The sequence below is a fragment of the Neltuma alba genome, unplaced genomic scaffold, assembly GCF_004799145.2.
Source record: "Neltuma alba isolate B1F8T4 unplaced genomic scaffold, ASM479914v2 tig00012505_pilon, whole genome shotgun sequence".
NCBI lineage: Eukaryota > Viridiplantae > Streptophyta > Magnoliopsida > Fabales > Fabaceae > Neltuma > Neltuma alba.
The window spans coordinates 176,666-203,227 of record NW_021636973.1 but is presented as its reverse complement, the minus strand read 5'-3'; the positions used below and the strand labels follow the sequence as shown (position 1 = coordinate 203,227).

At 32.9% G+C, this 26,562-nt stretch overlaps 2 long non-coding RNA genes across 2 annotated transcripts in view; one reads left to right on the top strand and one right to left on the bottom strand.

Annotated features, from left to right (window-relative positions):
• LOC114727679 (uncharacterized) overlaps positions 1-26,562 on the bottom strand; it is a 39,900-nt gene that overhangs the window by 9,115 nt on the left and 4,223 nt on the right. The gene's annotated exons all lie outside the window — the stretch shown is intronic.
• Positions 3,293-26,562, top strand: part of LOC114727678 (uncharacterized) — a 39,863-nt gene continuing 16,593 nt past the window's right edge. The window contains exons 1-2 of the long non-coding RNA XR_003738603.1: positions 3,293-3,359; positions 3,449-3,616. This is a non-coding gene — a long non-coding RNA (uncharacterized LOC114727678). The remainder of the gene's footprint in view (positions 3,360-3,448; positions 3,617-26,562) is intronic.

The following is a 26,562-nucleotide window of genomic DNA, read 5'->3' as shown; positions in this document are numbered from 1 at the left end:
TTAAGGTGTGAAATGATTTGGATATCCTCTACTTCTCGGTCTTAGTATTTGTTCATAGCTGCTTGTTAGTGGCGCAATAGGGTGGTTGCCCCTTACATCAATTTTAAAGTACTGGATGCATATAATTCATCTCAATGATTGATATACATGCGAAAAGAATATTATTTTTATATATAAAAAAGAATTGAGAATTATTGCATGGCTCAATCATCAATTTGCATTGTTTCTATCTGGTTCATCGTTTTGATTTCGATTTCGATTTCGAATTTTTTTTCCCATCATATAACTATAGCATGGAAACCCTTAACATTTCTGGAGCTTCGAATATGTAATTTTTTTTCTATGTACTATTATACATATATGAACTGCTAATGTTTTGTTATTTTCTTTTATTTTTGGTTTAAAAGGGCACAGATGAAGTTATTATCATAATTCAAGTTGAAAGGTCTAAATGCATAGAAGTAGAATGGAATGGACAAGCCTTCAAGAGTATGAAAAATCTCAAAATTCTTATTCTTGAGAATACAAAATTTTCACAAGGTCCCAAATATCTCCACAATAGTTTAGCAGTATTGAGATGGAGAGGATATCCTTCATCAAGTTTGCCACGTGGTTTTCGTCCAAAGGATCTTGTTGAATTCAATGTGAGAGATAGTTGTTTCAATTCAACGGAAATCAGTAAGGCAAGTGAAGCATCCCTAATATTATGTGTATTTATTTGGTTGGCTAGCTTGTATTTCATCATTTGTTTAATTAGACTTTATATATGGTTTTGGTTATCGCAGATAACGCAGAATATGAAAATGAGTGTTTTGAACCTTGAAGGGTGCGAGTATATCATTCACATACCTGATTTATCAGGCCTCTCAAGTTTAAAGGAGTTACGGCTTGGTAATTGCAAAAATTTGATTGAAATTGATAATTCGGTTGGGCAATTAGCAAAACTTAAAACTTTGAATGTACGTAACTGTGCCCAGCTTATGACTTTTCCGAGTGAATTGAATACACCCTCTCTTTATGATCTGAATCTGAAGATGTGCTCAAGTTTGAATTACTTTCCAGAAATAGCAACTCGTGAAATGAAAATAGAAGAGTTGAAATTGGTTGGAACTGGTATAAATCAATTGCCTCCATCAGTTGAAAATCTTACTCAACTTGTAAAGATAAAACATATTGGAAATGACACTGCGGGCAAGGGAATTAGGTCAATGAAGCTACCAAGTACCACTTTTTTGTTGCCAGAACTTAGGCAAATAGATGTTGAAGGATGCGAGGAGTTGCTTATGGAAGTGGAGTCAATGATATGTCCAAACATAGAGGATCTTCAACTACAAAGATGTAATATATCCAATGAGAACCTTCATATTTACCTTACTTCATTCCCCAATCTTTGGTTTTTGGACTTGAGCGGCAGTGATTTCACAATTTTGCCCGCATGCATAGAACATTGTCAAAATTTGGGAATAATTAAGCTGCGTGGATGCAAGCATCTAATAGAAGTGGAAAAGGTTCCGCCTAGCATAGGATATTTGACGGCAAAAGATTGTGTATCAATGAGTTCAGGGTCCAAAAAGTTATTATTGAGTAAGGTCAATTTCTGTCTCCACTTTTCTGATATTCACACCCAAAAGTTCTAAATATATATATATATATATTTATATGACTTCATTTCTTTTGATTCACAGGAATTACTTGTATCTGTAGTGCCCATCAACATTCAACTTCGTTTTTTGGCTACAACTTTAGAGAAGATTTTTGTGTGCCAGGGGGAAGCATCCCAGAATGGTTCGATCACTGTAACAAAGGACGGTCCATTTCTTTTTGGTTTCGTGACCACACCCCCACCTCTCTGTGTTTGTGCTATTGCTCAACAAATGGAGAATCATGAATCTATCCGAACAGAAGTGTTCATAAATGATGAAATGGCATGTCAATGTCACCTGCCGCTAGCGACTACGGGATATGATGTGGATCATATAATTATGCATTATATATGGAATTTTCTAATGGATGGAGAAATTAAAGAAAATCAATGGAATCATGTAAAGATTTGTCCACTCTCAGAGCTTGGAGATGCCGTAAAAGAGAGCGGAATTTATGTACTTAGAGATGAATGGACCAATATGGAAAATATCCGATTCACTGATCCTTTACAAAGTTTGGATTTTTTGAGGAGTGACCGAGGTAAAGTGAGATCACCATTCTATTTTAATTGATGCAATTTAATTAGATGCATCCAAATTCTGAAAATTTCAATGGAATCATTACGCACACATGTATGAATATATATGAATGAACGAATATTCTTTGTGCGCGAGTTAATTCCTTTAACATTTCTCTTTTTTAATAATACTCCTCTGGTCCTTAATATAAGACCCATTTAACTAATTTGATTAGATTAAGGAAGTTAGATAAGTTAGTTAATTATATGAAATGTGACAATTTCCTAAAACACCATAATCATCTTTCTTAATACCTCATCTCCCTCTTTTACTTGATTATGGTTGAGGGAGTATCTATAGGGATAATTTAGAGAAAATTGATAAATATGAGAAATGGGTCTTATATTTAGGACCAAAATTAACTCAATAATTAGGTCCTATGTTAAGGACCGGAGGAGTAATAATAATAGTAATTATCTTTTCTCTTTTCACTTGTAGATGACATAGCAAGTTCATGATCTTTGGATTTGCTTAACATCATCAAGCTATGCCATATAGCATTTCACTTGTAGCTAGTGAACTATGTTTCAATTTATTACTACCGTGTTTTTATGTTCAGATTTCAGTTGCGATTTAGATGCCAAAAAAAAAAAAGGCAAAGAAACTGTCTGATAAAGGAGCATGAAAACAATGTAAACTCAAACAGATTCTCCCAATGCTAATGGTCTTCATGACAGTATCATCCTTGCATGCGTATATGTGTGAGTAGCATCAACAGTGTATAAGATTTTAGGGATTGTTATTATTATTATAACTTAGGCATGAGGTATATGAAATAAAATTAACAATATAATGCTTGCAAAGTGCTCTACTACTTACTAAGGTACTTTGCATTAACTAATGGCTACTTTAATATTATATTGCAGGATGTGCTATAGGTGACACTGCTACAAATAACCCTTTCTTCCCTTCCCAAAGTGAGCAGCAACATACACACTCACATACTGTTAGGGACATTGACTCGTTAAGAATACTATCTGTAAAGTGTAGGAGAATTATATTTCCCATCACAATTCGTATGTATAGTGGGATGGTGGGTTCTCAGTTAGGATATGATTTCTATATTACTGAGCAAGATGTCATGAAATTCCTAAGCATGCAAGAGCTGTGCATAACCATTATCCAACTCTTTGTGAGGTATGTAACTTTGTTCTCATTTCTAGACCTAACATATGCATGTATTTAGCTCTCTCACACAACTCACATATTGGCACGCAATTTGATAGGTTCTGCTACGAACTTTGCTCCTTTAGAGGAATTGTTGATAGATTTGGATTTTTGTGTCCAAATGCTATTCAAGGTGTAGGGCATACACGAGAAGATAGGATATCTTACATAGGAAGTACTATTAAGGAAGGCAATAAGCAATGTTGGCTTGCACCAATTCGTGAAGGGTAAGAAGTTTTCACGATTAACATGTAAATAATCAATTACAACAAACTTTCACGTAAACAATATTATATCCTAATCATTAAGTGATATATTATAGGAACCATTGGACATTGTGTGCTATTTGCCCAGGCTCAAATACCATTCATTGCTTTGATTCACTTGGAGGCAGACAAAGTGATGATATTGAGAAAGTAATCACTGAGTAAGTATATGTTTTTGTAAAACTTTGGTTTGCAACATTATGAATCAATGATCTAATTTATGTAATATTTAATAATAGAGCCCTTGTGACGTACCAAATCATTGGAGGAAAGAACATAAAATGGCTATACCCAAATGTAAGTAGCTAGTTTGAACCTTAATGCAGGTAGTTTAAATGGCTATGTCATTCCTATGTTTTTTAAATTCCAGCTACTCTTATTTCTTGATTTGTAGTATCGTCGTCAACTTGAAGATAAAGAAGGTGGATATTACATCATGAGATATATGTATGACATCATTGATCTTAACAAAGTTGACTCATTAGACATGGTAATTATATATTCCCCAAAACCTAGTCCTCTTATGGTAACTGATGTTTATGAGCCATTAATGTTATGATGTGTTTTCAAACTTGTAGCATTTCAATAATCAACAATGTTACTCCCAAGAAGACATCAGCTTTATTCGTAACAGGTGGTCAGCCTATTTTTTGGTGTATCAGCGGTGGCGGACGGCGTTAAATAATATAAGAGTTTTGAAGAGGCTATTATTTGGACGTACTTGATTAGAAGATATTGATTAGTAAATAATGCATACTAGAGTGGGTGACATTTGCATTTTAAAACATGACTATGTGTGAGAGTTGGTTTTAAATGATAGTTTATACTACCTCCAGTTCTAATTATAAAACCTTATTTGTAGACTATGAACAAAGTCTTGTAATTAAGATCAGAGGTAGTATATCTCTGGCCAAAATAAATAAATAAATGATAGTTTATATATCATTGATGTTGTAATAGTGTGAGATATGGCTTGAGCTCAAAGACATTTCATATGAAAAAAAAATTCTGTGGAAATGTTTGTTTTAAAGTTAATATTCTTTGTTGTAATTGCATAAGATATGGTCTTATGTTTTGGGGAAATCATTTATTTTGCACAAGGACAAACCCCCTATTATATTCCCCATTCCCTAACATCTCCATATTTGTATATGGTCAGGAAGGGACGCTGTCTATTTCGTTACTCTTCTTATTTTGAGTTCTATGTTTCTATTTTGAAGAAAATTTATGTACTTCGCTTTATATACTTAACGTGTCATTGCCAATTAAATATAAGACATGAGAATTTTGCATATATCACTTGTTCTAAAACAATCTCCTATTATTAGTATCATTAATGTTTTAATGTGGAAGTCTTTTTCTTTTATTGTTTTGGTTGTTCATATCATCAGGTTTACTGTCTTTTGTGTCCAAACATTTTGCTTTCTTTTTGTAGATATATTTGTCGTATCTGTTTCTTTTTTTTTTTTAAATTCAATCTCTGCATTATATTCATTTTTTCTTTTATTGTCATCTTATGTTGTTAACAGTATTTTCTACAAAGGAAAATACAAATTTTTTTTCATTTACTTAGAATTAAAATATTCTTACTGTTTTAATTATTTTAATGTGTTCAAACCATAATTTAAATATTTCTGTTAATTAATATTAATATTTTCTTCTCTAACAAAAGTCTAATGATATTTAATAGTACCTCATATTCTAAATAAAAATTTCACTTTATCGTGTAATCTATTTTAATTTATAGGATTAATACAAATTTTGGTCTCTCAAATTTGGACCCAATTTGGTATTAGTCCCTGAAATTTAAAACATGTGCTATTGGTCTCTCAAATTATATCCTTTTCAGATTGTTGGTCCCTAACATCTTGACATTGTTAAATTCTGCTGACATGATATTAACACCGTTAACCAATGAGTTGGACATATATAAGTGGCATATGACGTGGACATAAACCAATGAGTTGGCATGTAGGTGACATGTGACCCAAAAAAAAAAAATACAATCATAGCAAAACGCAGGGGACGACAGACATGATAACAGACACAAGGACGCTAGAGGGGGGGAAAAAAGGAAAGGGTTAGATCAAAAGGACCCACTTGTCGCCGGAAACGATCTCCGAATTACTTAAGTTTTCTGTCATTATTCGAGCTGATCGCATTATTTGAAATTTTATTTTATTTTTTAAATATGGTGCTATGATATCATTGGGGAGGTTGAGGTGCCAAAAATAAGTCTCCTTTAACAGCACACACGCTGGAAAGTGAAAAGTGTCCTTGCGGAGGAGGAAAAAAAGAGGTGGCGTGGCAGCCAGACCAGAGCTATCAAAATGCAGCATTTGGAAAAGCAGCAGCAAAATCTCTATATAGATTCGTATTTGGAAATAAGTGACTGGTTAAAGTAGATTCGTAAATGATTGAGAGCCTAATCCGGAAACGACCTTAAACCTCTGAGACCAGCTTTCTCAATGCTCTGCTTTGACAAACAAGCCAAGCGATTCTCTTGCACTTTGTTGACAACCTTGAACTGAAAATTTTAGTTAATTCAAGATAGTTCTCAGCTATCGTGATTGCAACCCATTTATTATGCTGCCTATTTGAGTTTTGTTTTTGCGCTGATTGAGAATATTTGAGCATCTTCCAGGACCTCATGCTTGAAACTGTAAACTTCAAAATAGAAACTTCTTTATGCTTATGCTATATAAAAATCCCTTCACGTGGCATTGCTTAAGCGACATGCAAATCCTCCTCGACGTCATATATTCTCGTGTTGAGTGTTGAAAAAGGTTGTACATTTTATTTTCGCAGTAGTGATGTTACAGTGAGAATAATTAAATACTACCTCTGGTCCTTAATACTACTTCCGATTTTAATTATAAGAGTTAGTTGACTAATTTGAGGAGATTAAAGAAAGAAGTTATGTTATTTATTTATTATAAATAAGTTTTGTCTTTCTTAAAATATCCTTGCTAATCAAGTGTATTGGCTAGAACTATCATTGTTAGAAGGACTATCTTGGAAAAAAATGCATAAATATTAGAAACAAAATGGATTGTGGTCTTATATTTAGGATCAAAATAAAAGTCAAATGAGGTCCTATATTAAAGATCGGAGGTAGTATAAGACTTTGTTTGATTTTTATTTTAGTCCTAATTATAAGATTTCAATCCACTTTGTCTCTTATATTTATGTATTCTTTCTTAAGATAGTCCTTCTAATAATGGTAGTTCTAGCTAATAAACTTGATTAGCAAGGATATTTTAGAAAAGACAACACTTATTTATTACAAATGACTAACTTAACTTATTTCTTTAATCTCCTCAAATTAGTCAACTAGCTCTTATAATTAGAACCGGAGGTAGTATGTTGTTTTGTGTTTTAAAATCCAATAGAGTAACTTCACTGAGTTTTGAAGGCCTGACCATTAGTGTCGTCAATAAAATTTGCGCTACGAGTTCCTTAGACGACAACCAGGCACATTACTTGGATTTCAATCTGCGCATTTATATTGCATAACAAATTAAAAGTGAATAAGGGAAGAAAATGCATGGGATAATGTATATATAAATTTTACTCCTTTTTCATATTTACATGGTAAATTAATCTTCTTTTGATGGTCGGGATAAATGAATAGATCCGTGTATGAAAATTTAATCCAGCCTACCACTGTGCTCTGTTTTGTCCTCACGAGCAGAGCAACCAACAAACTTGGAAAAGAGATGTAAATGGAAAAGCCCGGTAAATTCCCAGCTTCACGTTTTTACGGTGATATCAGGAGACGCTAGAAGGCCATAATTGCATTCGGTATTTATGAATAGAAGTTATTTTGTCAGAATCATGAGGGCTTCAACTTTGTTCATACTGGGTTATGTTTGGCAAGCATAGCTTTTTCCCCCCCGACCTATCTGTCGTCCCCTGCATTTTGCATCTGATTATACTCCTTCGGTCATTAATATAGGACCTAATTTTTGAGTTGGTTTTAATCCTAAATATAAGACCCATTTCTCATATTTATCAATTTTTTCTAAATTACCCCTATTGATACTCCCTCAACCATAATCAAGTAGAAGAGGGAGTTTTAAGAAAGATGATTATGGTGTTTTAGGAAAAATGTGTCACTTTTCTTATAATTAACAAATTTACCTAACTTCCTTAATCTAATCAAATTAGTTAAATGAGTCTTATATTAAGGACCGAAGGTGTATTATTTTTTTTTCGGTCCATGCCCAGGTCATATGCTACCTACATGCCAACTCATTAGTTCAAGTCCAAGTAATATGCCACCTATATGTCCAACTCATAAGTTAATGGTGTTAATGTTATGTCAGCAAAATTTAACGATACCAAGATGCCAGGGATCAACAATCTGAAATGGACATAATTTGAGGGACCAATACCACACGTTTTAAATTTTAGGGACCAATACCAAATTAGGCCCAAATTTGAGGGACCAAAATTTGTGTTAACCCTAATTTATATTACAAAGTAAATTTTATATTTTAGACCAGAGGTATATTAAATAATATGTTTGTCTTGTTTTTGCGTGGGAGAATTAGTTTCCAGTTTTACATAAGTGACTTAATTACTATAAAGTTCCATGAGTTGTCAATATTGATTTACTGGCTTTTTAAAAAAAATTTGAATTTTAATCCTAGTCTTTTTCAAATTATCAACACATAATAACATATATAAATAGATGTCAACACATTTTTGTTAAATTAATAGGTATATGGTTTCACTTCTTGTAATTTTTAAATTTTTTGAAAAATTATAGTACCAATCTAACATATAAGAGCTCATTGAAGCTTCAATTTAATTTTAAATATGAGACCATAATTCATTTTATCTCTTATATTTATTTATTTTTTTAAAGTAGTTCCCATAGTGATTACACATGTTAAAAGGTTTTCATTCTAATTCTAATACATATTATCAATAAATGTATTTTAATAAAGACAACACTAATTTATGAAAAATAACTAATTTAACTAATTTTTTAATAATAATAAATTAGTTATTTAACTCGTATATTAATTAGGATCAGCGCATTACATAGCTAGGTATAATTTATTACTATTGATAGCTCTCATATTATAAAATTATTAGGTATTTTAAGAAAGACAACACTAATTTATGACAAATAACTAACTTAATTAATTTTTTTAATAATTAGTTATCTAACTTCTATATTAATTAAAATCAACGCACTGTATAACTAGGTATAATCTATTACTATTGATAGCTCTCATATTATAAAATTATTTGTGATGCGTGTTAAAATGAAAGGAAATTCTTAGATAGTCCAGAGTACCACGTCATGTCAACCCTGGGGAATCAAATTTCTCCATGGCATACATTCTCTTTCCACCTCAGCTCCACTTTGTCCTACATGGCATACATTCTCTTTCCACCTCAGAGCATGTTTAGTGGACAGAAAATGCAACTATGCAAGGCAGAAGCAATTCACAGAAGCCTACTCTTTGCCGGCGAAAACTAGTCCTCATCAACATATTCTCTTGCTGGTCCATCCACGACCAATGGCATGGCACCCTGTTCATCTGCAGGTTTTGACTCTGCACCTTCAAGAAGCCCTTCTTGCACTTGTAATATCCCAAATTTTATGGATTTGACTAAAGCATGATAAAGGAGAAATTTTTAGAGAAATTGTTGAGATAAAGACCCTTAAATTATGGTCTGAATAATTATAAAGTTAATTTCAAGAATTTAGGACATCTTTTCTTGGAAAATTCAAGGAAAATAGTTAGAGGATAATTTTTGAGCTGAGATTTTAGGATAATTATTTCATGGACTAAAGAAGCTAATAGAAGAAGAAAATTCATATAAAATGTCCAAGTTTGACTTCTGGAATTATTTGATTTTCCTAGAAAATAGAGAAGGATCAAATTGAAAGAAAATAAAGACCAAAGGGCATGATGGTCATTTCACATCCCTTGTCCCTTTTAATCTGTCAAAAATGCCTCCTCCCTTCTCATTCTCTTCTGCTACCGACTTGAATAAAAGGAGAAGGAACAGAGAAAGCTTAAAAGGGCGAGAGGAAGACGAGCGACCACGAGGAAGAATCAGAGGTGTTTTCTTTGCATGTAAGCGTGCTTTTTTTATTAAGGTGAGTCCTTCAGGCTTTCTTCTATCCTTGTTTTCTTTGATTGGGGCTTTATGGGAGTGGAAGAAATAAATGAAAATCCTGCCCTAGGGAGAGAAATTCAAGAATCACATGAAAGCCTTGACAGAAGCATAAATTTAGAGTTGTGTGAGAGTAGTCCTGCACTTTTATGCTGCTGTTTGTGTTCATTTTTTTTCTGCATGTTGTTTGTGATCTTGTATGATTACGTGAAGGAAATTTTTTACTACTGAGATTCTTTAGAATCTCACCCCTTCTTCCATGTAATAAAGCAAGAGCAAGTACTCCTAAGGGCAAGGGAGTAGTGATCGGTGGAGTTTGAAGGTGCAGGAAGTTGGCGATCTCTTGTATATATATATTTTGCTTAAAATGCATCTTATTTTCGAGTGAAGATATATTGTATGTCTATTTTGGTATGTAAATATTCCTCCATAAGGAGGTGACTAAGGGCAAATAAACCATGGTAACTGCTATTGAAGGAAATGATCAATATTTTGATATATATAGTTATTATTTTGTCTAAAATTATGTGTATCTGTATATGTAACTCGTTGTATGAGCCTATGGCCAGAATATTGAATGTTAGATCCTACTGGCTATAATTGATTTGATATAGGATCCAAAAGGTTGGATGGAAAAAGAATGGGTTCGATGGTTGAATACGAACCATGGGTCTTAGACGGTTTTTACCGTTTTTGTAAAAGGGTTAAATTGGGTACTCGAACCACTAGATAGGTTACTTTGAAAGTGAATTTTTGAAAGTTTTAAAACTTTTCAGAAAAATCCCATTCCTTGAACAGGATCGGACTTTGTGCTTGGGAAATGTAAAAAAAACAAAAAATTGTCTTCCCCAGGATTGGAACCTGGCTTTTAATGATTCGAGATTAATTAGAACAACTCTATTGGTGTATAAAGGATAGTCGTGACATTAATCTCGAATCATTAAAAGCCAGGTTCCAATCCTGGGGAAGACAATGTTTTGTTTTTTTACAGTTCCTAAGCACAAAGTCCGATCCTGTTCAAGGAATGGGATTTTTCTGAAAAGTTTTAAAACTTTCAAAAATTCACTTTCAAAGTAACATGTCTAGTGGTTCGAGTACCCAATTTAACCCTTTTACAAAAACGGTAAAAACCGTCTAAGACCCATGGTTCGTATTCAACCATCGAACCCATTCTTTTTCCATCCAACCTTTTGGATCCTATATCAAATCAATTATAGCCAGTAGGATCTAACATTCAATATTCTGGCCATAGGCTCATACAACGAGTTACATATACAGATACACATAATTTTAGACAAAATAATAACTATATATATCAAAATATTGATCATTTCCTTCAATAACAGTTACCATGATTTATCTGCCCTTAGCCACCTCCTTATGGAGGAATATTTACATACTAAAATAGATATACAATATATCTTCACTCCAAAATAATATGCATTTTAAGCAAAATATATATATACAAGAGATCGCCAACTTCCTGCACCTTCAAACTCCACCGATCACTACTCCCTTGCCCTTAGGAGTACTTGCTCTTGCTGTATTACATGGAAGAAGGGTTGAGATTCTAAAGAATCTTAGTAGTAACAAATTTCCTTCATGTAATCATACAAGATCATAAACAACATGCTACACAGGCCAAAGAGAACAACACCTTGCATCCAATTATAATCAATGATGCACATACACCATACACCCACATAGCCAATCGCTATCTGTCGCGCCCACATTCCAAAATAAATGGAAACCAGCGCATATTGCCATGACAATTATTATCATGCAAAGACAACTTACATGTTCTCATGCACAATCAGCATAAAGGCACATCCAAGCATGTGGCAATCAACGCACAATTACATTAAAGGAAAAGAGTTACTATCTTTTGTTTTTTCTTCCGCACTAACTTCCCCTTGCTTCTTCCTTGGCTCTCTTCTTGATGGACTTGAACAAATATCAAATCCTATAAATTATATGGGCAAGGGCAGATTAATATTTATATATATATCATTTATTCCTAGTCTCCAAAAATAATTCAACAACCTTTCTAATCTATAAACTTTTTTTTTTTTTTTAGATTTCAATATCTATCTTCACACTTTAAACAATTTTGGACAGCATCCCACGCTTCCAAAAATATTTTAATATGTCTACACTGAGGTTTAATCATCTATCTTCCCTTCCTATATTTCACGCCACATTCTTAAGCAAATCTGGAAAAATTTTCCAAATTTGACATGGACAACAGCCAAACACCCACACACACACACACATCTCTTACATCTCCCTTTTTTTTTCCCCATTAAACCTCACGGCCTTTGCTCCAAAATATCCTATAACATTATTTAATCCTTATAATCATACTATTCCTATTCATTCACCTTTCAAGTATGGAACCCATGCCATCTGCATAAAACAATGAAGGTATTGGTTCAAAGACGTCTTCGAGAATGTCATTAAAATAGAATCAGCCCAAGAGCAATTTCCTATATATGTGGGTCATAAAACCTGTCTTCAATTTCATCAATATTCAGCCTTATACCCAAGGAAAGAAAAGTCCGAAGCTAACCCCCTGTTTCGGCAATCAGGTACCAGAAAAAAAAAATGAATACAAACAGTAGCATAAAAGTGCAGGACTACTCTCACACAACTCCAAATTTATGCTTCGGTCAAGGCTTTCATGCGATTCTTGAATTTCTCTCCCTAGGGCAGGATTTTTATTTATTTCTTCCACTCCCATAAAGCCCCAATCAAAGAAAACAAGGATAGACGAAAGCCTGAAGGACGCACCTTAATCAGAAAAGCACGCTTACATGCAAAGAAAACACCTCTGATTCTTCCCCGTGGTCGCTCGTCTTCCTCTCGCCCTTTCAAGCTTTCTCTGTTCCTTCTCCTTTTATTCAAGTCAGTAGCACAGGAGAATGAGAAGGGAGGAGGCGTTTTTGGCAGATTAAAAGGGACAAGGGATGTGAAATCACCATCATGCCCTTTGGTCTTTATTTTCTTTCAATTTGATCCTTCTCTATTTTCTAGGAAAATCAAATAATTCCAGAAGTCAAACTTGGACATTTTATATGAATTTTCTTCTTCCATTATCTTCTTTAGTCCATGAAATAATTATCCTAAAATCTCAGCTCAAAAATTATCCTCTAACTATTTTCCTTGAATTTTCCAAGAAAATAGGTCCTAAATTCTTGAAATTAACTTTATAGTTATTCAGGCCATAATTTAAGGGTCTTCATCTCAACAATTTCTCTAAAAATTTCTCCTTTATCATGCTTTAGTCAAATCCATAAAATTTGGGATATTACAGCACGTATCTTCAACCTTGAGCCCCACCTCGATTTCCCTCGGCGACTTGGCCACTGGTGGACCTGAATATGACAAGAAGATTGATTTCTTGCCTCGATCAGTCACCGGCTAGAGTCCTGGCTCTCCTAAATAAATTCACCTTAGACATGCTCTGATCGGTCGCTCACTCTTGTCGCTGAAAGGTAAAATCCTGATAGCAAATTTCAACGTCTATCTGTTTCATACGAGTTGTGAAAGTTGAAATTGAAGAAGCAAAATCCGTTCAACAGTAACATCTAAATCGGTTTTGCTTTGCCTACTTGAATTTGGTTTCTAACATTCCTTCTTTGGATTGTTCTGAGCGAGATCCCAATTATTAAACGTTGAAATAATATGGGTGTGCCCTGGTTTTTCTTATAAATTGCACTGAAAGGTGAGTTTAAAGAAACATTTTTTATTATGTAAGAAGAGAAACTCATGAATTGGGTTGATCCTTCTCAACACGAGGGAGTTGTTCCTAATGAATATCTAAATGCTTGCCCACAAGATGAGCCCTCCTATTTGCTGTCATGTGAAATGCTTCATAATAACTTCTGCAGCAACTCTTCTCCTTTTGGGATTGAAGTTCATTGCCTGTATCTACAGTCTTTTATGCTTGTTGTCAAAATAGTGGCCCTTGTCCATGGACAATTTTCTCTTGTTCACTTCTGAAGTGGTAAAGTGAGCTTATCTTATGCATTGCTTCTTGTGTTCTTCTGTTTTATCAAAGTACTCCTATGTGGAGCTTCCTTTTTATTTGACACTGAGAACATGGTTATATTATGATTGTGTTTCCCCTGTTGCTATCATATTGTCCTTTTGCCTCTTTTACTTTCTTTTTGTGTTTTTGACTGAAGTGTACCTTTACGAAGTTGCTACTTGTTACAATACCCTCTTTATTTTGCTTATGAGGATGACAACATTCATGTTGTGTTAGCTGATATAAAGAAAAATGATGCCACTGACCAACTTGCTACTGCAACTAATGGTGGGTGAGTATAAATATGTGAATATAGCTTCACTGTTTGAATAAATTGCTGACAGTATTATTGCCCCTCTATCTTGCTCCTCTCGATACTATTTGTTACTTTGTTGGATAATGTTTCAATTTATTGATTTTGGATTTGCCTTTTTCTTTTTGCCTTTTGTTTCATTTCTGCTATTCTCATTTATTTCAAGTCTTGTTTCAGCTCCAAAGCCAAAGAAAGTCACATGTCTCACAATTACAAATGAGTTGGTTATGTGTGTTGTGAATTGTGATTTGAAGGAAGAGAATGAGTTAGAGCAATGTAGCATGAGAACGAAGACAGCGTGATGGAATGAAGCTTTTGAAAAAAGAGAATGAAGCATCATATACTATAAATTGATTGATTTTCCTTTCTATGCATTCTAGGAGGAAGTGAATGGATGCTAATTCATGGTGATGCCATTCTGTAAAAGTGATTAAATGGTTATCAATAGAAATATATTTTACAATCAGTGTCTACATAGATGCAATTATGTCAGTTTCTACCACAATCAATAACATATAAAGCCTTTCTTGTTGGTTAATATCAATGTGTCTAGAAGCAATAAGCAACAAGAGGCATACTACAGATATTCCACTAGGGACAAAATTGAATTTAGATTGGTAGTAATCAACAGTCCGAAATTGAAGATAATCTTTGAGTACCCTTTCATTAAGAATCTTTAAATAATCAACCAAAAAATAAGGGAAAATTACGTGCAGGTCCCACAGTAGACAGTTTATTCATCCAAGGTCCCACGAAATGTCAAAATCACTGACAGGTCCCAAGGGATCTCAGAGTAATATATTTTACTTGTAAAATGACATTACTGCCCTTCATATTCCAAATTCACATTTGCTCTGTCATTGCGATTTACAACCTCAGCAGCGACTATTAACAACCCAATGAGAAGGTGTTAACAACCTAAGCAGTATCTGTTAACAACTTACTTTATAGAATCATATAACCTCCACATAAGAGTAAATTATAACCAAATAGTATAATACAACAACTTTAACACTAAAATGGGAAGCTTTTTGATATCATTAAGAATTTTAACTAAACCCAATAGGATTATAGCAACATTTTAATGAGAAGATCCATTTACAATCTCAACGGTGAGTATTAATAACCTAAGGAGAACTGTTAACAACCTTAGCAGTGTCTGTTAACAACTAACTTTATCGGATAATATAACTTCTAATTATAACTAACTAAATTATAACTAAATAGTGTTAAAGTTAATCTTATATAATTGTTAGAGGTTATATTATCCAATAGGATTATAGCAACATTTTAATGCGAAGATCTATTTACAACCTCAACGGTGAGTATTAATAACCCAAAGAGAGCTGTTGACAATCTAGGCAGTATCTGTTAACAACTGACTTTATAGGATAATATAACCTTTAACAACTATATAAGATTAACTTTAATACTATTTAGTTATAATTTAGTTAATTATAATTAGAAGTTATATTATCTGATAAAGTTAGTTGTTAACAGACACTGCTAAGGTTGTTAACAGTTCTCCTTAAGTTATTAATATACTCACCGTTGAAGTTGTAAATGGATCTTCGCATTAAATGTTGCTATAATCCTATTGGGTTTAGTTAAAATTCTTAATGATATCAAAAAGCTTCCCATTTTAGTGTTAAAGTTGTTGTATTATACTATTTGGTTATAATTTACTCTTATGTGGAGGCTATATGATTATATAAAGTAAGTTGTTAATGGATACTGCTTAGGTTGTTAACGCCCTCTCATTGGGTTGTTAATAGTCATTGCTAAGGTTGTAAATCACAACGACAGAGCAAATGTGAATTTGGAATGTGAAGGGCAGTAATGTCATTTTACAAGTAAAATATATTACTCTGAGGTCCCTTGGGACTTGTCAGTGATTTTGACATTTCGTGGGACCTTAGATGAATAAACTGTCTTCTGTGGGACCTGTACGTAATTTTCCCAAAAAATAATCAGCCAACCTAAGTAAAATCATTTAATCAAAACAGGAAAATACAAGGCAGTCATTTTGATGAAGTATAAAGGAAAACAAATTTGCAATTACCTACATTTCTGATCTATCCCTTGCTAATATAAGCAAACAACCAAAAGCCTTACAATACTTCCCATCTATGCACAAATATCTTAAAATAGAAGCAATCTTTACTTCCTATCTACATGCAAAATATCTGAAAATAAAAGCAATCCAAGGAAGGGATGCTTGAGAGCTGCCATGAACAAAGACGACGGCTTGCTAGAAAAGGTGCTTGAACTTCTTCTGCCATTTGACCTCACTTGAACCACTAACATTGATTGGCTTTCCTATACGTGAAATGCTTCCACCGTGCTATACATTTTTCACTCTTGGAACTCTTCTCTGACTGCTTGTTTCACTTGATCCTGTACACCATACATATCTGCACACCCAGAAGAACAAAGACGAATTTGTTCAAATGTTCAATCTCTAGTTATGATTTAAGCACTTGGATCAATTAGATTTATTGTATTTTAGCCATAAAAGATTGATGAGAGGACGAGTTAATATCTAAAAAAATAGTGTACATCAGTGAATATGTTATTTTTAGTAGTTAAATTGTGCACTTAAGATTTAGCAAAATAATTTTGATAACAGATGCCTGCCTCTTCTAAGTATAATCTCTTCTGGCTTCTATCATTGACTGTGTCAAGATAACAGTGAAGGAATATTATTATTGAGGTGGTAAGTGAAAGCTTGTTCTTATTTATAAGAAACTTCAGGGCATACTCGTATTTTTTTTTCAAAATTTAAAAAATGGGATCTCCCTCAAAACAATTCAAAGAAGAAAAATTAGAAACCAAATTGAAGTAGGTAGAAGAAAACCAATTTAGATTTTACCACCAAACCCATTTTGCTTCTTTTCAACTTGAAGGTGGGTCTCGAGGTTGAAAAGGATACGAAGGGGCCCCTTGAAGGTGCGATGTCAGAACTTGCACACGAACATGGTGCCGCACTATCGGTCGTTGATGGATAGGCCGCAGAATATGTTGATGAGGACTACTCAGTTTCCATCAGTAAAAAGTAGGGTTTTGCAAATCAGTTCTGCCTTGCATTTTCCGTCCATCAAACGTAGTCTAAGTTAGGGAGAGAATGTATGCCATGTAGGATTAAGCGGATTTGAAATGGAGAATTTTGATTCGCCAAAGTTTAAATGACGTGATACTCTTGGAGTACCTAAGAATTTCACTAAAATAAATCAAGAGAGAATTAGAGAGAGGGACCTATTGTGGATAATATTTATTGGAAAGGATTTTAAAAACTGTAATTATTTAGAAAGACCAACTACTAAAATATAAATTTAAAAAATACTAATTTGCTTCTAACTGAATCACCTATATTCTCTCTTAGCACATCCTATTATTGTAGAAATAAGGGTTAATTAATCCGCAAGTCCTTATAGTTTTAACGAATTTTGAATCAGGTCCTTATAGTTTTTTTTCTTTTTATTAGGTCCTTATACTTTTACCTTTTTTTAATTAGGTCCTTCTATTTATTTTTCTTTTAATAAGTCCTTATAATTTCACTTAATTTTTAATTAGGTCATGTAGTTTTAATTTTTATTTATTAATTAAATATAAGCTTAATTAAATAGATTAATACTGAAATATAAAATATTAATAATTAAATTAAATTAATAATTATGTAATAAAAAAGTAATAGAATTAATTAATTCAGGAAAATTTTTTAGAACAATTAATTTTTTGCTGAAAAAATTAAAATCATTATAATAATTCAATATCTTTAGAATATTATTGTTTATAAACTAATATTAAATAATATATACTCCCTCCATTTCTTATTATAAGAGACATTTGATGCTTATGGCATGTTCCCATATATAAGAGACACTTAAAAGTTGTCTCTATTTTTTGTATTGATTTCCTATTTCACCCCTATTTATTTTGTCTCCAACTCATACTCTCTCCCTCCCACTTCTCTTTTTTTTAATAATTTAATTGTTCTCTCTCATACTCTCTCTCCTTATTAATGAGGGCGTTGTTGGAAAAAACACTATACTTTTTACATATTAATTGTCCTCAACTAATTTTAACTGTTTTTTTTTATCAACGTAATTTGGTTATTTGTCTCTTATAATAAGGAATGGAGGGAATACTATTTTATGTTTATATAATAGTACTATTAGAATTTATAAAATAAAGAATAAAAAATTCAGGGACTTAATTAAAAATAAGGTGAACTTATAAGGACTTGATAAAAAGAAAAATAAATACAAGGATCTAATTAAAAACAGGTGAAAGTATAAGGACCTGATAAAAAGAAAAAAAACTATAAGGACCTGATTCAAAATTAGTTGAAACTATAAGGAGCTGTGGATTAATTATCCCTAGAAATAATGGAGAATTCAAATTGATCGGAAATACAAAGTCAGGAAGCAATTTTAATTAATAAAATTAAATTAACAATCAACACTAAATAATTTATATGTCTATCATTTTTAAATTAACAAAACTATTTTCGGCTTTTCGGAATAATGAACCTATTAAAGTTATAAAGTTTAATGGTTATTTATTTATTTATTTCATACTATTATTCCATTTCATGCCTTATAATCCCAATTTAGGATTAAATTGAATCCTCTTAAATAATACAATTACACATTTAAAAAATAATATAATAATAAATAATATATAACTTATTCATAACTTATAAACATAAAAAATAAGGTAAAGGTGCAATTTTAATTCTCAATTTATTTTTTAGGTGCGTCTAACACCTTGATCTTTTGGGGAGTGCAATTTTGTCTTGATCTATTTATTTTGGTGCAACTCTACCCATTAGTAACGGTGGCTCTAAACTCTGTTAACACAGGCATTTTTTTGGGGAAAAAAATTCCACATCAGAAGGGGATCTGGTTGACATATAATAATTGGGATTAAAATTTCTGCATCCTAATTTATTTAGAGGTTACCCAAAAACAAAAAAGAAACCTAGAATTTGTCTTCGTACGCCACTTTGGAAAAAATGTAACTTTACTTGCCATTGTTTATGCAACTTGAAGATTAGCATCCGAAGAAGGAGAAGGCGACAAATTTCGGTGCGCCAAGTTGTCTTGGTTGGGAAAGGTAAGAACTAATTTGCGAGATGTGCTATTGTTTTCATTCTATGGTCCCACAGTAAGAATTGGATTGCTAAAGGGGATTTCATAATCAGAAAATGTCAGGAGATACGAATTTGGGAGATGCGAATTTAGGAGATGACGTGGAGCAGGATAAAGATGATGTGGCCAACTACGTCATTTGTACTGATACAATTACTTCCCTCCAAACCAATTTATTGCGGCAATTTCTTCAAATGATGTTGTACTAGACACAGTATTCTTCAAATTGAAATGTAACATGACAGCAACCTTAACATGGATGCAAAATCAATACATTTGGAACTCCAATTTCATACCTTACATAAAATTTCATTACATTACAAATCTAATAACTACATCAGTACTTTGTAGCCAAAAAAAGGAAGACTATATCAGCACTTTGTGACAAAAACAAAAACAAAAAAAGAAGAAGATTACGTAAGCACTTTCTTCAAAAATATACAAATGAGAATAAACCGTGATAAGAATATAGCAACTATGAGCATTGTAATTTCGGCTTCTTCTTCCTACTTTCGGCTACCACCTCCAACCTGACATATCTCCTTTCCATCTTTTTCACCACGTGATATATGCGACATATATCTACACCCTAAGCCACCGACCAAGGAGCAAACAAGCCGCAAAATTAATACCTTCTTCGACCTTCATGCTGCATCTCTACTCTGATTTTGTCTCACTAAAAGAAACTCTTCTTCTGCTTGATGCCATCGAAGACGAGTTTGATTAACCCATCGAACATTCATTTGCAATGAACTGTAGATGATGCGCCTTCTATTTTAGCGGTGGGTATTTTCCATTCATGACTGTCTTTGATCACTGCTACACTACTCAAATTGCTTTTAGGTTTTCAGTCGCTTCTCTTCTTCACATTTTGTTCTCTTCTCGGCGTTTCTTTTTTAGTCAATAACCTAACATTTAATCCAATCAGATATTATGTTTCACTACAATGCTTATGTGGAATTTTTCCCCCCAAAAGAATGCCTATGTGTTAACAGCGTTTAGAGCCACCGTTACTAATGGGTAGAGTCGCACCAAAATAAATAGATCAAGGATAAAATTGCACCCTCAAAAAGATCAAGGTGCTGAGCACACCTAAAAAATAAGATGAGGGGTAAAATTGCACCTTTACCCTAAAAAATATTGTTGCATTTTTTTTTTATGAATGTTACCACTTCCTCTATTCATATCATGTGGTAAATATTGCCATGTCATATATGTTTTTCTTGGACTTTGATATCATTAAGATAAAATTGGTAAAAAAAATTTGTTTGAAAATTTAATTGGCTAAAAAGATATGAATTTGAGCACATGCAAGTATGATCCGTGTTCACACTGCAAGTGTACTAGTCATGACAAGTAATAAAGTAATAAGTACAGTATCGTTCCCACGAGGATTTGTTTTCAAAACCTGATCAAACATTGATTATCACACTTTCGCTTAATTTGAGTAATGCAAATATCAAGAGTGAAAGCAACTATTTGTAAAATTAGAAACTAATAAAAAGAAAAAAGTGATTCTTCAATTCCAATTATTCATAGGAACCTAGGATTATTTATCCCCCCTGATATTTTAAAAGTATTCAATTAAATCCCCATTATATTTGCTTCTTAATTATACCAAATAGGTGTTTAGCTCATTAATTCTTTAATCTCTTAATTAATTAATTAAGTCCCAATTTTAATTGCAAACCTTATATGACTATATGAGGTTAATGAGTATATCTCTATCTCATTAACAAAAGCATCCATCCAACTCGCGAATTTCAAGTTCTCACACGATTAAACTCAAGTTCTACACTCAACCTTAGCCCTTTCAAGCATAAATCAAGTGAACCCAACAATCTCATTGGTGGCCAATCAACAAGAAGCATAAAGCATAGAGTAAAATCAGCACAATCATATCATTAATCACAAATATATAGGGGAAATGAGTACTTAATCCATACAAGAGTTCAAAATAATCCTAGAATCAAAGTATTAGCCACACATACTCAGAAAATCCATAAGAATATATATATATATATATATATATATTTATATATATGCACATCAGCACAAAATAGAGTAAGAGTAGAGAAAGCCAGATGGAGAGGAAAAGCCAAGGAAAGAAGCCCAAGTCTCTTGAAAGCTCTAACTCCTAACTCAATCTCCTCCAAAAAGCAAGCCCTAGCATAGCCAAATGCTCCCTAGAACCACCCAGAACCGAAGAATGGTGGCCAAGGTTGAGTTTGGGGTCTTAAACCTAAAATTTTTTAGCTTAGTTGAGTTGTGCGTTTTGCTGTCAACAACTGCGCTGCGGCCAAGTTTTTCTCTGTTTCAATTGAGCCGCAACTAGGTCAAAGTGTGCCACAGCTCATTTTGCCTCTGGAAAATTTTGTACTTCTAGCTCAAATGAGGAGTTCTACCTATGATTTGGCCTCTATTTGTTCTTCTTTGATCACTATAATGTAATTCTTAAGAAACCTTGATCTTTAATTCCTTCCAAAGTACTTCCAAGTAGCTTGAAACTTTAATTCTTAGACCAAAATAACCTTAGAAAAGTGACAAACTTTATAAGCTCAAAAATAACAAGGATAAATGCCAAAATATGAGCAAATACATCTAAGAGTGCATAAAACTTAAAGAAAAAGTGTTGAAATGACATGAAATTTTAGAGATTAACAATCCGTAAGTGCAACATATTTTTTGCTATCTGCAGAAGATATGTTGCACATCATTGATAATATGTTGCACGCAGCAGAAGATTATGTTGTACTCACGGATTATAGTTGCACTCGTTCAAATTCAGGTCCTTTTAACCAATTAAATTTTCAAACTGAGATTTTTTTTACCAATTTTTTCTATCATTAATGGTTAATATAATACAAGTTCAAGCCTTTTTATGTACTAAATTGAACATTAAGAATTTATTAAGAAAAAATATAGAGGGTAAAAATACGATAAACATTGAACCCAAATAAAAAATTCTGTCATTCAATATTTGATATTTGGTGTTATTAGGTCAAATTTTTATCAAGTCTAAATAGAGACAGCTCTTTCAATTTTATCTTTTATATTTAGGTAGAATCAAGATGAATTTTGGTACTCAAACTATTATAGTTACTTTTATTATGATAGATACCTATTGATATAATGACTTTTATATGTTACTTTTTATTTGAAATTTGTAATTTTATTAACCAATATGATTCAATTTATTTCTAAGGGTTGGATTTATAAATCTATAATTAATGTCCTGAAATAAAATAAGAGTACTTTGGTTAAAAAAAAAAAAGAGCGTGAAATAAATAAATAAAAATGTGTTTGAATTTTATAACTTTGATAAGTTCATCATTTAGAAAGCTTAAACAAAATTTTATTGATTAACAGTGATGGAAAAATAAATTAATTAGTGTTGGTCATTGATTTAATTTGATTAAATAGAATTGGTTTTGACTTTGTAATTCTAATTAGTTTGAATTAATATGAATAAATTATTATTTCATTTAAAAAAAGGATAATTATAGGATATGGTGAGAGAGAATATAGGGGATTTAGTTAGGGGCAAAACATTATTTCTAAATTTATATTTTATTATTTGGTCCTTCTAAACAATTATAGTTTTTATGATCCTTTTCAATAAATATCATCTATATCAGGTCTCTCTCTCTAATTCTCCCATAAATTAAATTTGGGATGTAGGTATTGACGATTCAAGCCATTTAAGTAATCATCAAGGAGTACACCTTGAAGCTTCTTCTTTCAAGCTCCAAGAGACTTCCAATGATAGGGAATCTGATTTTGGCTGGGTTTTCTCTTGAGAGGGCCAGATCCGTATAATAATAACAAATGCGCCGATGAATCACATGGTTTGAAGATCATGCTTCAAGATCACATATTTTAAGTTCACTCCAGCTCGCATGGTTTGAAGATCATGCTTGTGGGTGGAATTGGGAATTATTCCATATCAAAATTGAGTTTTTCTTTCTCTCTTTTTAATACTTTCGTTTTGGATTACTTTAGTAGCATCTGACTGTTTGCAGGAGTAATATGAAAGGCTAGCACACAACTTCCAAATTCTACAAGTCACAAACTTGAAAGTTGAAACGAAGAGTTAGACACAAAAAATGGAACTTTACCCCACACCCCAATTTATATCTAAGCACTGTTAAAATTGGAATATGAAAGAAATAGTGCTAGATATGATTAGTTTTGATGATGTCAAATATTAGAGCCAAAATTTTGCATCAAATGTTTATCTCATGTTTTGACTAACTACTACACTTAATGAGAATATTTCTTGTAGATTGGTCAAGTAGAGAAATGAGGTATCACTGTGTCGAATGATCATGAAGAAGAAGAAATGAGAGAGCTCAACTAAGGAGCATGACATGTTGGACGCAAACATGTTGGGTCACATGAGGCAGACCATTATCATTGAAACTAATTATATTGGTCCAATATACTAATTTTGATAGATATATCATGGAGGCAAAATTAATTACGCATTGGTTACCTTGATTTGATATTCATATCATTGTTTCCTTCCTATCATGAATTCAATATTCAATTTATCAATTTTACTACCTACTAATCAGCTAAATAATCGATTGTTAATTATTAACATCTGTTTTTTATATCATAAAATTATCCACTATTCCAATACCATTAACAATTGATTATTAGAATTCAAATGTATATTTCAAAAATAAAAGGTCATTTCAAATTTAAGTTTATTAATTTTAGGAAAAATTAATCTTTTAATCCTTTAACATTTAACTCACTTATAACTCAATCTTTCAACTATAACTCGATGTAACTCAGTCCTTGAGCTTTTGACTCAATTATGACTCAGTCCCTCATCTTTTCACTTTTTTATATTATTATCCTTTTCATATCTAACTCAGTCCTACATGGCAAGAGACTCTTCAAACTTTTTCCGGTCCAACTCAGTGCCACCTAGATTTTTTTTTTGGATAAAGTTTAAATTTAAAAGAAAAAAAGGGGCTGGAGAGGATCGCCCACTCACTCCGAATCTCACAGTGATGTCTCGCCCTCCTCTTCCATTCCAGCGAAGGATCAACATCGTTGGGTCTCTGCAATTTTCAAGAAGGGAGCTGTGTTGTGGTTACCAATCATGGACTTCGCTCTTGGAGTGGCCAGGACAACCATTAAAAAAATCAAATCCTTTATTTGGATTAGGACTCAATCCTATGGCACCGATGGCCTCGTCACTTGAATTGCCAGCATGAACTATATATTAGCAATTAAAGAAACTCAGTGTACATTATTTGTTATCTGAAGATCGAAGAAAATGGGAAGAAATTGGGAAAATGGCTGTCTTGTTATCTAGAGACCACAAAGACGCCGGCGAGGTATGGGCTTTGATGCGAAGGATGCTGGTGGAGTCTCTACGATTTTCATCCTCTCCAGCCCTTTCTTTTTTGTTTAATTTAAACTTTACCAAAAACAATCTACGTGGCACTGAGTTGGAAAAAGTTTGAAGGGTTTCTTGCCATGTAGGATTGAGTTAGAGATGAAAAGGATGATAACATAAAAAGTGAAGATGAGGGACTGAATAATGATCGAGTCATAATTGAGGGACTAAGTTATAAGTGAATTAAAAGTTGAAGGACTGAAAAATTATTTTTTTCTTAATTTTATTAACATATATCAGAATTCTTTAAACATTGAATATTGAATATTAGTTAATAAATAGTTATCAGGATACTTGATTATTGTGATTCATATATTCCAAAAATAAAAAGTCATTTCAATTTTATGTTTATTAATTTTCTGAAAACATATATCGCAATTATTTAAACACTGAATATTGAATATTAGTTAACAAATAGTTGACTCAACTTTCATACTTATGTTTTTGGAGAAAAACATAAGTGCGAGAAAGATCACAAAATTCATTCTAATTATAAGCACATAAAAATGAATTTCATCCATAATTCATTTTCATAATGTACATAACAAGAGATTTACAAATTTTTCATATAAAGATTACTCAGAACTAATTGAAAAAGCGTTATCATACTAACTATTTGTAGTGAGCATGTCATCCACTTGTCCTAGCCGGAGCCGGAAAGAGATGCAACATTTTCCTGAAGCCATTCAGATTAGCCACTTCCTTCATCCTTTCAAGGTGATCACCTCCAGGAAATTTAAGAAAATTTTAGTTAGCATCGATAAATATAAACGGCATAGCAACTATAAGTATTTAAGCGTCGTAGGAATCATTCTACCTTCCGGTTATTCTTTTATGAACAAAAGTTCTGTCCTAGATTAAACTGCAAAAAAGTGCAAAAATAAAACAACAGTCTCATGAAATGGATGTTCATAATCTTTGTGACTAATACAGATTTATTATACCTCTCCATGCTTCCATCGATGGCCGACCGAATGACTTCGGAACACTGCATACTTCTGCAGGCAGTAGCAACTACTGATTAGCGTTAATAAACCACGACTAACTAAGACCAAAATCATACAACCTACCCACTAACGAAGCATCAGGGTCGCCCAGACAGGCAACGTCATCAGCATTTCTGGGAATGGCTCCCAAGACTTGCATATCACTGTCTCCTGTCCAAACAAAAAGCGTTCACGCACTTCTTGACCATCACTTCGAACTGTGATGAAACCAGTCATCAAAAAATACCTCTGCTTATCATTGTTTCGTGTTCTTGCACTTCGACATCCTTCAGCCTTACCATAATCTTGACCCTCTATTCCTGAAGAACACGAAACAATGACATATGGCTGATCTTGAAGCAACCACTACCAAAAAAACTGATGAATTGCATGAACCAAGGGGGAATACATGGACGACACATATAGTATACCTTAAATCTGGTGTTTGAGAAAGCACACTCAATACAAGGAATAGACTATTCCTAAAGAATCATTATCAGAGAAGATATTTGTTACCTGAACCGAAATAAAGAAAGGAACGTCTCTTCATCCATGGAAACCATCTTCGGTAGCTGAGGATGCTCATTAATAAGTATTACTCACTATCTGCTTCATACCAGCTTGGCAACGAAGGGAAGCAAGTGAGGGCACACAATGTACAACACAAACATATTTGGAGGTTAGGAGTTGGCGAGATAATTCAAATGTTTCACATGAGGTAAATAAAAAAGAATGGCTCAGCACACTGACGACGAAGCCCAACACAAGGCAGCGTATAGTTACGGCTTGCACGAAGCCAAATGCAACTTCTAAATTGGTTACCCAAGCCATGAGTCCATTCTGAACAGTAAATTGAGTGAGGAGCCAG